The sequence below is a fragment of the Oncorhynchus tshawytscha genome, linkage group LG30 (assembly GCF_018296145.1).
Source record: "Oncorhynchus tshawytscha isolate Ot180627B linkage group LG30, Otsh_v2.0, whole genome shotgun sequence".
NCBI classification, from domain to species: domain Eukaryota; kingdom Metazoa; phylum Chordata; class Actinopteri; order Salmoniformes; family Salmonidae; genus Oncorhynchus; species Oncorhynchus tshawytscha.
The window spans coordinates 37857719-37871719 of record NC_056458.1 but is presented as its reverse complement, the minus strand read 5'-3'; the positions used below and the strand labels follow the sequence as shown (position 1 = coordinate 37871719).

Here is a 14001-nt window from a genome sequence, read left to right as displayed (position 1 = left end):
ATGCCACTACAGTTACACTGGCATCTCGTGCTTGGCTTCCAAATATATATATATTATGTCCACATAATATTAAAATTGAGGAAGTGAGCTCATAATCATAGCAGGGCCAGCACCATACCACTGTTGGCTTGCTTCTGAAGCTAAGCAGGGTTGCTCCTGGTCAGTCCCTGGATGGGAGACCAGATGCTGCTGGAAGTGGTGTTGGAGGGACAGTAGGAGGCACGCTTTCCTCTGGTCTAAAAAAAAATATCCCTATCCCCCAGGGCAGTGATTGGGGACACTACTCTGTGTAGGGTGCTGTCTTTTGGACGGGATGTTAAACGGGTGTCCTGACTCTCTGAGGTCAATTAAAGATCCCATGGCACTTATCGTAACAGTAGGGGTGTTAACCCTGGTGTCCTGGCTAAATTCCCAATCTGGCCCTCAAACCATCACGGTCACCTAATAATCCCCAGTTTACAATTGGCTCATTCATCCCCCTCCTCTCCCCTGTAACTATTCCCCAGGTCGTTGCTGTAAATGAGAACGTGTTCTCAGTCAACTTACCTGGTAAAATAACGAATAAAAAATTAAAGGGGTGCTGAGGGCTCTGCACCAACCCCTGAAAAATGCTATGGTCATAATAACTATTTTAATGATCCATGGTAGATGTCCCTCCTAATGAAAAGGCCCCCATCTCAATGATGTGAGCTGCTGAACAGCGCACTTGCACTTGAGATGCATTTATGGATGAGTGAACTTGCCATTTTCCAAAACTTTTCAATGTAGGCCATTCATATGAAATATGTGTGCAGGACTATGTTTTATATATTTATTTGTTCTAAGCATCAATTTATCGAAACATCAGGAGACCCTGAATTTTGCCAAAAATCTAGACTAGAATTGTTAATCTCCCGCCATATAAAAATGACTGACATGGCAGCGCTGATGTGAGTGAATAAATGTTGATTGGAATCATGAGAAAGTTGATCCATGAGACTTGATGGTGAGAGCACACTAATAGATTGACATGCAGTCCCTTTAAAATCATAGGCTGTTTGCATTTCTATACAAGTATTTCTTACCAGTATTGGCCTTTTACCAGATCTGAATATTTTCGCATGAACTGTATAACTGCTCAAATGTCTGTAGGCTTTATTGACAATATTCTGCTCATGTGTAGAAATGTATTGTAGGCCCAAAACACAGCAGTACATGACTTAATGAAAAGCAACAAAACACTGTTTCACATTCTGTAGACCTTTACACTCGTACCCGTATACAGGTTGAAAATGGCAGATTTGGGCACTAATAAGCTTCTAAATTGGAACGTTGTGGCTGTACAGTAACATGCTACACATGCCATCAGAGCTCTGGCTCTGTGCTTCACAGCGCTGTATGGGTTTTGACTGACAGCCATTCTGAACTTGAGCACAGCACACGACAACAAGTTGCCCCCATCCCTCCCTCCTTCTAAATGGGTAACTTCTGCTAATTTTTTGTTGACTGGGTGAGGGAAATGTGGTAAATTACGAGGACTCCTGTGTATTTTGAAAGATGAGACATTGAGGATTATAATAAATACTGCTTTGACGTCATACCAGCAAGCCAAACACCGTGAATCCAAATGTGCATAAAACTTATGTAATATACAGTGTCAATGTTTATGATCAGTATGTTTGATATTCAGTTACAAGATGAGATGGCTTTATACCCTGAACAAAAATATAAATGTTACATGCAACAATTTCAAAGATTTTACTGAGTTAAAGTTCATATAAGGAAATCAGTTAATTTAAATTAATTCATTAGGCCCTAATCTATGGATTTCACATGACTGGGAATACAGATATGCATCTGTTGAAAACCAGCCATTATCTGGTGTGACCACCATTTACCTCCTGCAGTTAGACACATCTCCTTCACATAGAGTTGATCAGGCTGTTGATTGTGGCCTGTGGAATGTTGTCCCACTCCTCCTCAATGGCTGTGTGTAGTTGCTGGATATTGGCGGGAACTAGAACACACTGTTGTACAAGTCGATCCAGAGCAACCCAAACATGCTCAATGAGTGACATGTCTGGTGAGTATCCAGGAATTGTGTACAGATCCTTGCGACATGGGACTGTGTATTATTCTTCTGAACAAACATGAGGTGATAGTGGTGGATGAATGGCATGACAATGGGCCTTAGGATCTTGTCACGGTGTCTCTGTGTATTCAAATTGCCATCAAAAAATTCCATTGTGTTCATTGTCCGTAGCTTATGCCTGCCCATACCATAACCCCACCGCCACCATGGGGCACTCTGTTCACAAAGCTGACATCAGTAAACCTCTCGCCCACAAGATGCCATCTGCCCCGTACAGTTGAAACCGGGATTCATCTGTGAAGAGCACACTTCTCCAGCGTGCCAGTGGTCATCGAAGGTGAGCATTTACCCACTGAAGTCGGTTACGACGCTGAACTGGAGTCAGGTCAAGACCCTGGTGAGGACGACGAGCATGCAGATGAAATGGTTTCTGACAGTTTGTGCAGAACTTCTTCAGTTGTGCAAAACCAGAAAACCCTCAAAACTTGAGATGTCTGTGGCCTTGAGTTGTGTCACAAAACAGCACATTTTGGAGTGCCCTTTTATTGTCCCCAGCACAAGGTGCATCTGTGTAATGACCATGCTGTTCAATCAGCTTCGGCATTTGGCACACCTGTCAGGTGGATGGATTATCTTATCAAAGGTGAAATTCTCAATAACAGGGAGTAAACAAATTTGTGCACAAAATTTGAGAGAAATAGTTTTTTTTGTGCATATGGAACATTTCTGGGATCTTTTATTTCAGCTCATGAAACATGTGACCAACAATTTACATGTTGCATGTATATGTTGGTTCAGTGCTTTGATGTCATAGAAATAAGCCAAACACCCTTAATGCCAAATGTGCATTTCACATTTCCATATCCTAAAACTCATGTAATATACAAGGTCAACGTTTATGATCACAATGTTTGATGTACAGTTACAAGATGACATGGCATTATACCCTGGGTTGTCCTGAACAGAATGAGCAACAGTGCGTACAGTGCGTTTGTTGTATTGTGAATAAAATTTGCTGCGAACCACGATTCTGAATGCACTCATAACATTATATGCACACCAAAATTACGATCTGCTTCTCTGAATTGCCTTTTGAAAACCTAACACTATAAAAACTGTATTTTTAATAATTTAGCTAGCCATGTTGGCAATAAAACAAGCTTTCAAATGATACATTTAAAGGCGGGGATGCAGGGCTCGGCTGTGTTCCAAACAAAAGAATTACAGGTGTGGTTGCTCTCCTCCCTCAACAGCTTGGAGCTCAAAAAGCACCTAAATAACCACGTTTCCATCCACAGGTTTTATACGCATAGTCATACCGTGTAAAAAAATTCACCACATCTGTGATGGAAAGAGAAAGTTGCGGTAGAACTTTATAATTGCCAACAGATAATGTGTTAGTTCGATATTGTGGGATCTTTTAGTGTCTGTAAAATTAATTATGCGAGAAATGGCGGTGGAAAGTTAACTTGGAGTCACGCGATGATATGGTGTGTAGTCCTCTCACTACTACTCCGGAAACCATGCAGTTTATTAGACTACAGATGAAATAAATAATGATGACCACAGGTTGGTGAAACCATGCAGTTTATTAGACTACAGATTAAATAAATGATGATGACCACAGGTTGGTGAAACCATGCAGTTTATTAGACTACATATTAAATAAATGATGATGACCACAGGGTGGTGAAAGCGCACGGTGATCTTCATGCTCCTTTCCAATAAGTATCGAGGGTCTTATTCTGGTGACATGATGATCGAATATTGACAGCCATTTGACAAATTAAAAAATTATCGCTCTTATCCATAATAATCTCATCATGTAGCATACCAGTAGAGTTTAACATGCGATGGAAACAAATTTATTCGGTACACGAAAATGTAAGCGATAAAGTACATTTTGAGTGCACTACGTCATCATGCGGTGATTTTTATCGATAATTTCCATTTGGTGAAAATATACCACTGGTGGGAGGGAAAATGCGCGTATTTTATTTATGCGGATTCTCGACTTTTCGCGTGAAAATCTGTCGCCAATTGGATGTAAACCTAACTACAGTTGAATACCCTTCTTTGAGTCATAGGTACATTGAAAATACTTAAACTGTGTACACTTTGGAGAGGTGTGTGGCCACTTGGAGACACTAGTTAGTCCTCTCAATCAAACCCTTTAAAAACCTTTTGTCTTATGTTGCAAATCAAGTTACTAAATATATCGAGAATATTTTATCATCAAATGCGGCGAAAGGTACAGTAAAAGTAAATTGCGCATAAAATCAACTGTGTAATGTTTGGATTCAGCCTTGTGTCAGGTGAATTGTTAATAACATTCTCATAAACACAAACAAGCAATAGGCCACAGCTCGCTTCACAGCTGCTTCCCGCCAAAATACAATGAAACTCGAGGTATTGTTCTCCCCAGCGCTCTGTACGTAGCGTTGGACCCTATCTGGCGCGCTTTGCTTGTTGCTTTTGACGCCACAAGCCAGCTCCGCCTTGATTTTGCCGCCCGCCGCCCTATTTCCATTGAAGTCAATGAGATCTTTGCCTGTGTAAGCGCCTTAACGCCAGCACTCTGAAACAGAAACAAGAATGGCAGTAAACCGGCAGTAACCAGATGGCCCATATCTTTCCCATAATGCCCCAGACACTAAAGCAGTGTATTGAACTTAAAGGGTTCTGTCCGAATACCCATACTTGCGTTCTATATAGTAGGCATTCAGGGCCTGTGAAAAAAATGTAGCAGGCTTTAAATGCCCGGATGTCGTACTCATTTCGGTTTTTAATCTAATAGAATTTGCTGCAAACTATTGAGGAAGATAATCATTTTTCGAGACCCACGTGTATTTGACGTTTATTGGGATGAACTAAGCGATATCCGCTAGATGGGCAATCTGCAAAGTCAAAACTGTCTATATCGTAAAAATGTATATAAACAAAATGAGTTTAGGGATTCTGGTTAGCAGTTTAGGGTTAAGATTAGGTTTAAAATCAGATTGTATGACTTTGTGGCTGTGCCAGGTAGTGCAGAGCTGCCTCCAGAACAAGATTCCTGACGAAAAACACTAATCTGCGTATGACAACAGCTGATAATAAATTGAGGGTACTAGCTGTTCCAAAATGAACGATTGGAGGGAATCAACGCAATTGCGCATTAAATGACCCATTCTGAGTAGGATGGGTTTATGCTGAGATGTGTTGCTTACTGCCTTCGTGTTTTACTAAACAGTACGTTCTAAATAGTATGTAGTACGATTTGTACACAGTATGCAATTTAAATAAGTAATAGGCAAGCAAGATTGTGGACACTGCCCATGACTGCATGCTGACAGGCCTGTACCAGCAAGACCTATATCAGCAAGGCCTATACCAGCAGCTCTGATGCGTGTATTGTTTCATGTTATTACTCAATATGCTGAGTAATGTTTACAACAATGCAAAATCTAATTTGGTCATCATCATAGTTTAGAATTGTTTGAAGCAAAAATATATTAGCAAATTCTCCAAGTAACTCAATTTTCACATCTAACAGCACACAGATAATGAACCACTAATGAAACACTTGCTATCCAACATAATTTGAGAGTCAAGCACTTCTAATCCTAGGAACTAGGATTCTCAGTAGCTAGCGACTAGCCTTTCTGGGAGACCTTACAATTAATTATTGTCTGACAATTTCTCTTGTCCCCGCTCTATCTCTATAGAACAGAGACTCAGAGCTCTAGGGCCCAGAAAATAATAAGACAGAACCTACTCCCTTCCATAGAAGACACCTGCCTACTTCGCTGGAGAGAGGGCCTCTCTGCTCTCGTGGCTGACATTGCCTTTCCTTTGACAAGATTCTGTGACCAGGTCTATAGCCTAAGGGTGTTAAAGCTCACATACAGCTTGTCAGCTAGTGAGAGATACACACCGTGACCTGTTAAAGCCAGAGAAGTAGAAAAACCCCACAGGATATTACACGACTTCAAGACGAAAGGAGTACAGCAATAACGTACTACCGGGTGGTCTTGTCTTGCAGATCAAGTAGTTGCACTTGCTGATATTCTGATATGCCAGTGAAATTCAAGTGAAACTGGCATAGGAGAAGTGCAGCTCTCTCTCTCTCTCTCTCTCTCTCTCTCTCTCTATTACATATGAATTTAAGCAACCGATCACAATTCTCCTACACTGCTCTCATCTGATTCTGTGATTCAGACAGCAAGCCAGCCACACAGCACTATTTGTTCCAATAGTATTGGCCATGCACTGAGCTCAAACCGCTGGCTCTAAATGTAATGCAGTAGAAAAGGTCATTCCAAAAGTTCAACAAAAGTGATCAGAATGTCAAGTGAAGAACCAGCGAGCCATTCACCATACATTGGATCCAGTGCGCTTAGGAAAACGCAATAAACGCAAAGAATATCTAATATTGGTCTCTTATGTTTCAGAGTCTTACTTATTATAGCCATGAAGTAATAATGTTGAAGTCTCATTATGTTGAAGCTTTCAATATATTCTCAATACAATGTCGTACAGTAGCTAAGCCATTCAGTTTTTATTAAATCTGTTGTTAACGTCATTTCATAAGTTAAGTAAACAAGTCGTCTTGTCTGGTCGACTCAGTAAGACATGTTTGATCTGCTAGTGCATACTGTGGGCAGTGAGTCACCCATAATTTCATGTTAATATCATGTTTCTATATCGGTGCGTGAGTCAATAGATTAGTCATGTAAATGTATTATACAAACACATTTATTGCACATTAGCAAGGATCAAAGTGATTTGAATTATATTACATGCAACTATGTATGTTTCTGTTGTAGACTTAAAAGCACTATAGCCCAAAAAATAAATATATATGTATTATTTTTGCATTCTTTTTTGTTTTCAACTGAGAGATATAGTAGCATTGACCTAACTACATTGGATAACGATATTGGTTGCATATTGATTTGATTAGAATGATTTCAATAACAATCAGGTTAAGTAAATCAGTTTCCACTCCAGAAGAATAGCAAATGCAAATAGAAAAATAAATGCTGCTACATTTGCATTCAAAGGTACTCTCACTAATATGTCCCATCTGTCAAACTAAGTGCTCTAGCAACAACATGGTATTACAGGAGCAGTGAACAGAAACAGTGACTGGCAAAACAAATCACAAAAAGAAGCAATTCTTCAAATGTAACACCCACTCTTAATTTAAGCTTCGCATCATGCTACCAACAATGATCAATAACAGAGTAGCATCATACTATGAACAGGCAGTTAACCCACTGTTCCTAGGCCGTCATTGAAAATAAGAATGTGTTCTTAACTGACTTGCCTAGTTAAATAAAGGTAAAAATAAAAAATCAAAGGCCTCCATTCCCTCTGCAGAACTGTACCACAAATATAATGGCACATGTATTCCCCACTGCAGTAAGAGAACACCTTTGAGGGAATCAGATAATTAAATCCGGGGATAATAAAGACTCAGAAGAAATCAGAGAGCCTGTCCGAGGAAAATAAAGGACACTTTAATGTATCTCTATGAAGGTAATGCCTGGAAAGGAGCTTAACTTCCACTCTAACCATTCGTGTTGGAGTAGAGGAATATAAGTCTGTATGAGTCATTATATCCTATTTTCCATGGAACTGCAACGGTAGTAATCTATGGAACACGGAGCCATAATGTCAGTTAATAAGTTATTGACACGAATAGATTTTCAGCCGCAACAAACAGTCAGCAAGTCAGTCACTTCGTGATGCAGTTTAAGTTGTGCTATAGGCTACGAACACTGGGAATATAGACAGGGGTAAAGAAAATACAGCAGCCTAGGCTAAGCCACAGCGAGCATCTCCTTGCACATTTTCTGAGACACCGTGCAGAAATGACAGGTTACAAGGTTACAGGTCGTCATTCAATCGTATAGGGCTCTAAATTAGTTGTATGTAGTTGCAGGCAGGCACGTCGTGTTCTGAATGCTGAACTTATTTTTTAAATGAAAGGAGATCCACCCACGGTGTATGCGGTGACTGAAAGAAACCCGTAGGAGTGAATGGACTTATTTCAGCACCATGGACAGCTCCATTGTTACCGCTATACAGTGCGCAAAAGTCATTCCAACACACCATAGCCATACACGTTGCTATACACTGTTTTCTCACAGATTTCCAACTTCTCAGCTACAAGCTATAGCCTACAGGCTGACTGTAAAATTATAGTGGTTTTGGAGAGTGTACAGAATGTATGGCCACACGGATTTGACGCTGCCTCGGTGCGCAAGACCCGTGCGTTTCTCCTGTTCAGGAATTTCACCATGCACGTTTCATGATTCACCTCCAATTGAACACAAATACAGTAGGGCTGCCGACTGTTTCAGGAGAGTCCATCGTGCACTGCCAATGAGTCACACTACGGACCTAGGATGCAGAAATGTGGCTGCGTGTCCCATTGATATTATTTTAGTACAATGCTGACCACATCCAGGGCATCCAAACAGAATTCAGAGACAGAGAAAAACGGGGCCAGTATAACCTTTCCCGGCCGGAACATGTTTCTGTGAAACTGTGGGAAAATAAATCAAATCTGTGTTGATAGCCTAAGTTAAAACATAAACCGTTAAGAAAGCCGCAGTAGTAGAAGCCTATCTGACAGACTATAATAATATTGGTAACGTATGCTAGTCAACCTAAAACGAACGTGTTATTAACTATAAAAGCTGCTGTGTCCGAGGAGAATAGTCTACCTCAACATTTATAATGGTATGGTATTATAGTACCATTAATGTCATTGACATCCCACCCATGTGTTGAGAATTACATTTAAATGGGTTAAAACCTATTTTTGTGACAGGGAATGTTGGAGTAGCCTATACTGCATAATTAATACACATTTTCTCAATTATTCAGAAAACTGATTAAAAAATCCTGTCGCATTTGTCTTCTTCATTCATTAGTTGTCTTATCCAATCACACGCATATATTACCAAACGCCCAGATAACACGCAACATATAAGCATCCCTAAATTATCAAACAAGTATTGTCAATTTCTCTCATTCAAACACAATTGCCTTCTTACCTGTCGTATTCCACTTGCGATGAAAAATAAATATGCCAGCAAATATGCCACGACAGATGTACGATTCAGTGTATGGTGCGCAACGACTTTCTTAGTTCCAGCCTCAGCCCGGTTGCAGATTAGTCTCGTGTGTGACGGGCTTTATTGAATTAGGCTCGCGAATAAGCATGCGTTGGATGTTCCCACTTCTAGCAGCGGTGCTCCATTCTCCAGCTCTGAGTGCCTCTCACTACCGGCTTGCCCTATTTCAACGGCTTTAGTCTACACTTCTTTTGACGTCACCCGCTGCATACAAATATCTGCAGACTCCGCGCTACGAGCGACACTTGTGTCCACGTTTACGTGGCATGTTTGACCTGTGAACCCCAACTGGGCAGGTAGCCACGGAAAATGAAAAACTGTTTTATAATAATCGTTAAGAGGCTTGCTCATACATTATTATGCCAAGTCTTACAATGCATTATAATGCCAACATAAGGTCGGCCTATTCCTCCTCTCAGTGTTAAAGTTACCAATGTGTTCACTTAGTTAATATCATCATTCTACTTACATGAACTTGCTTTTATTTGTTAAACTTGGCAAACAGTACTGTCATTACATTGGTAGACATGCACTGTCATTGACATGACAGGCTTTTTTTCTCTACCCTGTTATAGCAGTGCCAAATCTGTCAGCACGGACCCTTATTCAATTACTGCATCAATGGCTAATCAACATCATGCTATTACTTTTCAAAAGCTATTAGATGCCAGGGACAGATGCTTTGCCATATCAGAACACATTTCAGAAATGATACATTGTAGTCCAGACAATCTGTCAGGATACAATTAATTATGAACATTAATTTTAAAGCAGTCTACCTAATGTCCATCAGTAACGTCAGGTGTTTCCATGGTTAAATGGTTAAGCCCCTCTTAACATCATGGAGTTGGTGGCTCCTATCTGCTAACCCAGGGTCACATTTCTCTATCCTCCCAATGGTTAAGGAACAATTCCATGGTAATGGATTATGCTGAGACTCTCTCTCTCTCTCTCTCTCTCTCTCTCTTTCTCCCACCCACCTACCCGCCCACCCTCGTCTGTCTCTCTCCTTATGTTGGCCTTCTCTCCTTATCCAGCATGCCACACTCTATGGAATCAAAAGGCTTGCACTGCTAATAAAATTATTTATTTTCTTGATAAATATTTCAGAGCTGTATGCAATTTTGATGGATGCCCCATTATGGTATCTTGTAAGGATTGATAATACCATGTGTTGTGTCTCTCCCTGCTTAAACACAATTGTTAATTGAGGGAAGTCATCAAGTGAGAAGGAAAGTGAGTGGATGTAGAGTTCAACAAGAATTGGGTCAGTGTGAGGAGGTTAGCCTGAGATGGAAGTAGTCTGAGTTTGCCCCTTACCATAGATCTAGTATTAGATCACCCAATCCCATATCTTGAATTTAGGGCAATTCCATAGTAACGGAATTAAGGTGAGACTCAGATTTTTTACTTTAAAATGTATACCAGACACAAACGATTGATTTCAGAGTTCAACAAACCATAGAACTCTATGCACAAGGACTACTTTTAACAATTTCCATGGAAAATTTCACAAAAAACACATTTACAGGGATAACTGTGCAGACTCAACTTTTGGTAACAGAATACAACTGATTATTCTGTTACAAAACTTTGAATCTGCACAGTTTTTCCAGTGTTAAAAAAAAATACTGTATAAATTGCTCAAAGTAGTCATTGTGCATTGAGTTGTAATGGTTTGTTAAACTTTGAAATCAGTGTTTCTTGTTTGGTATCTGAGTCTCACCTTAATTCTGTTACTGTGGAATTGTCGTACGGTCAAGATATAGGGTTGGGTGTTCTGATACTAGACCTATGGTAAGAGGCAAACTCAGGCTACTTCCATCTCAGGCTAACCTCCTCCACTGACCCATCTCTTTTTAAAATCTCCATCCACTCACTTCCTCTTTCCTTCTCACTTTCCCTCAATGAACCATTGTTTTTAAGCACGAGACACAACGCATGATGCTATTACCGATCCTTACAAGATAACAGAATGAGGACAGCTCTGAAATATTTATGCTCAATGTAACATTTATCAAGAAAATAAATAATTTTATTAACAGTGCAAGCCATAGACTGCTGCATGCTGGATAAGGAGAGAAGGCCACCATAAGGAGAGAGACACAGAGAGGGAGAGAGAGACAACAGAGGGAGAGAGAGAGAGAGGGAGAGAGAGAGAGAGAAGAGAGGGAGAAAGAGAGAGAGAGAGAGAGAAGAGAGGGAGAAAGAGAGAGAGATACAAAGGAGGGAGAGAGAGATACAAAGGAGGGAGAGAGAGAGAGAGAGAGAGAGAGAGAAGAGAGGGAGAAAGAGAGAGAGAGATACAAAGGAGGGAGAGAGAGATACAAAGGAGGGAGAGAGAGAGAGAGAGAGAGAGAGAGAAGAGAGGGAGAAAGAGAGAGAGATACAAAGGAGGGAGAGAGAGAGAGAGAGAGAGAAGAGAGGGAGAAAGAGAGAGAGAGAGATAAAAAGGAGGGAGAGAGATATACAAAGAAGGGAGAGAGAGAGAGAGAGAGAGAGAGAGAGAGAGAGAGAGAAGAGAGGGAGAAAGAGAAAGAGAGAGGGAGAGAGAGAGAGAGAGATACAAAGGAGGGAGAGAGAGGGAGGGAGAGAGATACAAAGGAGGGAGAGAGAGAGATCGAAGGAGGGAGAGAGACACAAAGGAGGGAGAGAGATACAAAGGAGGGAGAGGGAGGGAGGGAGAGAGATACAAAGGAGGGAGAGAGATACAAAGGAGGGAGAGAGAGAGATCGAAGGAGGGAGAGAGACACAAAGGAGGGAGAGGGAGGGAGAGAGATACAAAGGAGGGAGAGAGAGATACAAAGGAGGGAGGGAGATACAAAGGAGGGAGAGGGAGGGAGGGAGGGAGAGAGATACAAAGGAGGGAGAGAGAGAGATCGAAGGAGGGAGAGAGACACACAGGAGGGAGAGGGAGGGAGGGAGAGAGATACAAAGGAGGGAGAGAGAGATACAAAGGAGGGAGAGGGAGATACAAAGGAGGGAGGGAGAGAGATACAAAGGAGGGAGAGAGAGATACAAAGGAGGGAGGGAGATAGATACAAAGGAGGGAGAGAGATACAAAAGAGGGAGAGGGAGGGAGGGAGAGAGATACAAAGGAGGGAGAGAGAGATACAAAGGAGGGAGAGAGAGATACAAAGGAGGGAGAGAGAGATACAAAGGAGGGAGGGAGATACAAAGGACGGAGAGGGAGGGAGGGAGAGAGATACAAAGGAGGGAGAGAGAGATACAAAGGAGGGAGAGGGAGGGAGGGAGAGAGATACAAAGGAGGGAGGGAGAGAGATACAAAGGAGGGAGAGAGAGATACAAAGGAGGGAGGGAGATACAAAGGACGGAGAGGGAGGGAGGGAGAGAGATACAAAGGAGGGAGAGAGAGATACAAAGGAGGGAGGATGATACAAAGGAGGGAGGGAGGGAGATACAAAGGAGGGAGAGAGACACAAAGGAGGGAGAGAGACAAAGGAGGGAGAGGGAGGGAGGGAGGGAGGGAGGGAGGGAGGGAGAGAGATACAAAGGAGGGAGGGAGACACAAAGGAGGGAGGGAGATACAAAGGAGGGAGGGCGATACAAAGGAGGGAGGGAGAGAGATACAAAGGAGGGAGAGAGACACAAAGGAGGGAGAGGGAAGGAGGGAGAGAGATACAAAGGAGGGAGAGAGATACAAAGGAGGGAGGGAGATACAAAGGAGGGAGAGTGAGGGAGGGAGAGAGATACAAAGGAGGGAGAGAGAGAGATCGAAGGAGGGAGAGAGACACAAAGGAGGGAGAGAGATACAAAGGAGGGAGAGGGAGGGAGGGAGAGAGATACAAAGGAGGGAGAGAGATACAAAGGAGGGAGAGAGAGAGATCGAAGGAGGGAGAGAGACACAAAGGAGGGAGAGGGAGGGAGAGAGATACAAAGGAGGGGAGAGAGATACAAAGGAGGGAGGGAGATACAAAGGAGGGAGAGGGAGGGAGGGGAGAGATACAAAGGAGGGAGAGAGAGAGATCGAAGGAGGGAGAGAGACACACAGGAGGGAGAGGGAGGGAGGGAGGGAGAGAGATACAAAGGAGGGAGAGAGAGATACAAAGGAGGGAGAGGGAGATACAAAGGAGGGAGGGAGAGAGATACAAAGGAGGGAGAGAGAGATACAAAGGAGGGAGGGAGATAGATACAAAGGAGGGAGAGAGATAGATAAAAGAGGGAGAGGGAGGGAGGGAGAGAGATACAAAGGAGGGAGAGAGAGATACAAAGGAGGGAGAGGGAGGGAGGGAGAGAGATACAAAGGAGGGGAGAGAGATACAAAGGAGGGGAGAGAGATACAAAGGAGGGAGGGAGATACAAAGGACGGAGAGGGAGGGAGGGAGAGAGATACAAAGGAGGGAGAGAGAGATACAAAGGAGGGAGAGGGAGGGAGGGAGAGAGATACAAAGGAGGGAGGGAGAGAGATACAAAGGAGGGAGAGAGAGATACAAAGGAGGGAGGGAGATACAAAGGACGGAGAGGGAGGGAGGGAGAGAGATACAAAGGAGGGAGAGAGAGATACAAAGGAGGGAGGATGATACAAAGGAGGGAGGGAGGGAGATACAAAGGAGGGAGAGAGACACAAAGGAGGGAGAGAGACAAAGGAGGGAGAGGGAGGGAGGGAGGGAGGGAGAGAGATACAAAGGAGGGAGGGAGACACAAAGGAGGGAGGGAGATAGGAGGGAGGGCGATACAAAGGAGGGAGGGAGAGAGATACAAAGGAGGGAGAGAGACACAAAGGAGGGAGAGTGAGGGAGGGAGAGAGATACAAAGGAGGGAGAGAGAGATACAAAGGAG

At 42.6% G+C, this 14001-nt stretch overlaps 1 protein-coding gene across 1 annotated transcript in view; it reads right to left on the bottom strand.

Annotated features, from left to right (window-relative positions):
• Window positions 1–9327, bottom strand: part of LOC112228197 (follistatin-related protein 4-like) — a 235837-nt gene extending 226510 nt beyond the window's left edge. The window contains exon 1 of the mRNA XM_024393305.2: window positions 9121–9327. The gene's annotated coding sequence lies outside the window, so the exon portion shown is untranslated. The remainder of the gene's footprint in view (window positions 1–9120) is intronic.
• Window positions 9328–14001: the final 4674 nt, after the last annotated feature.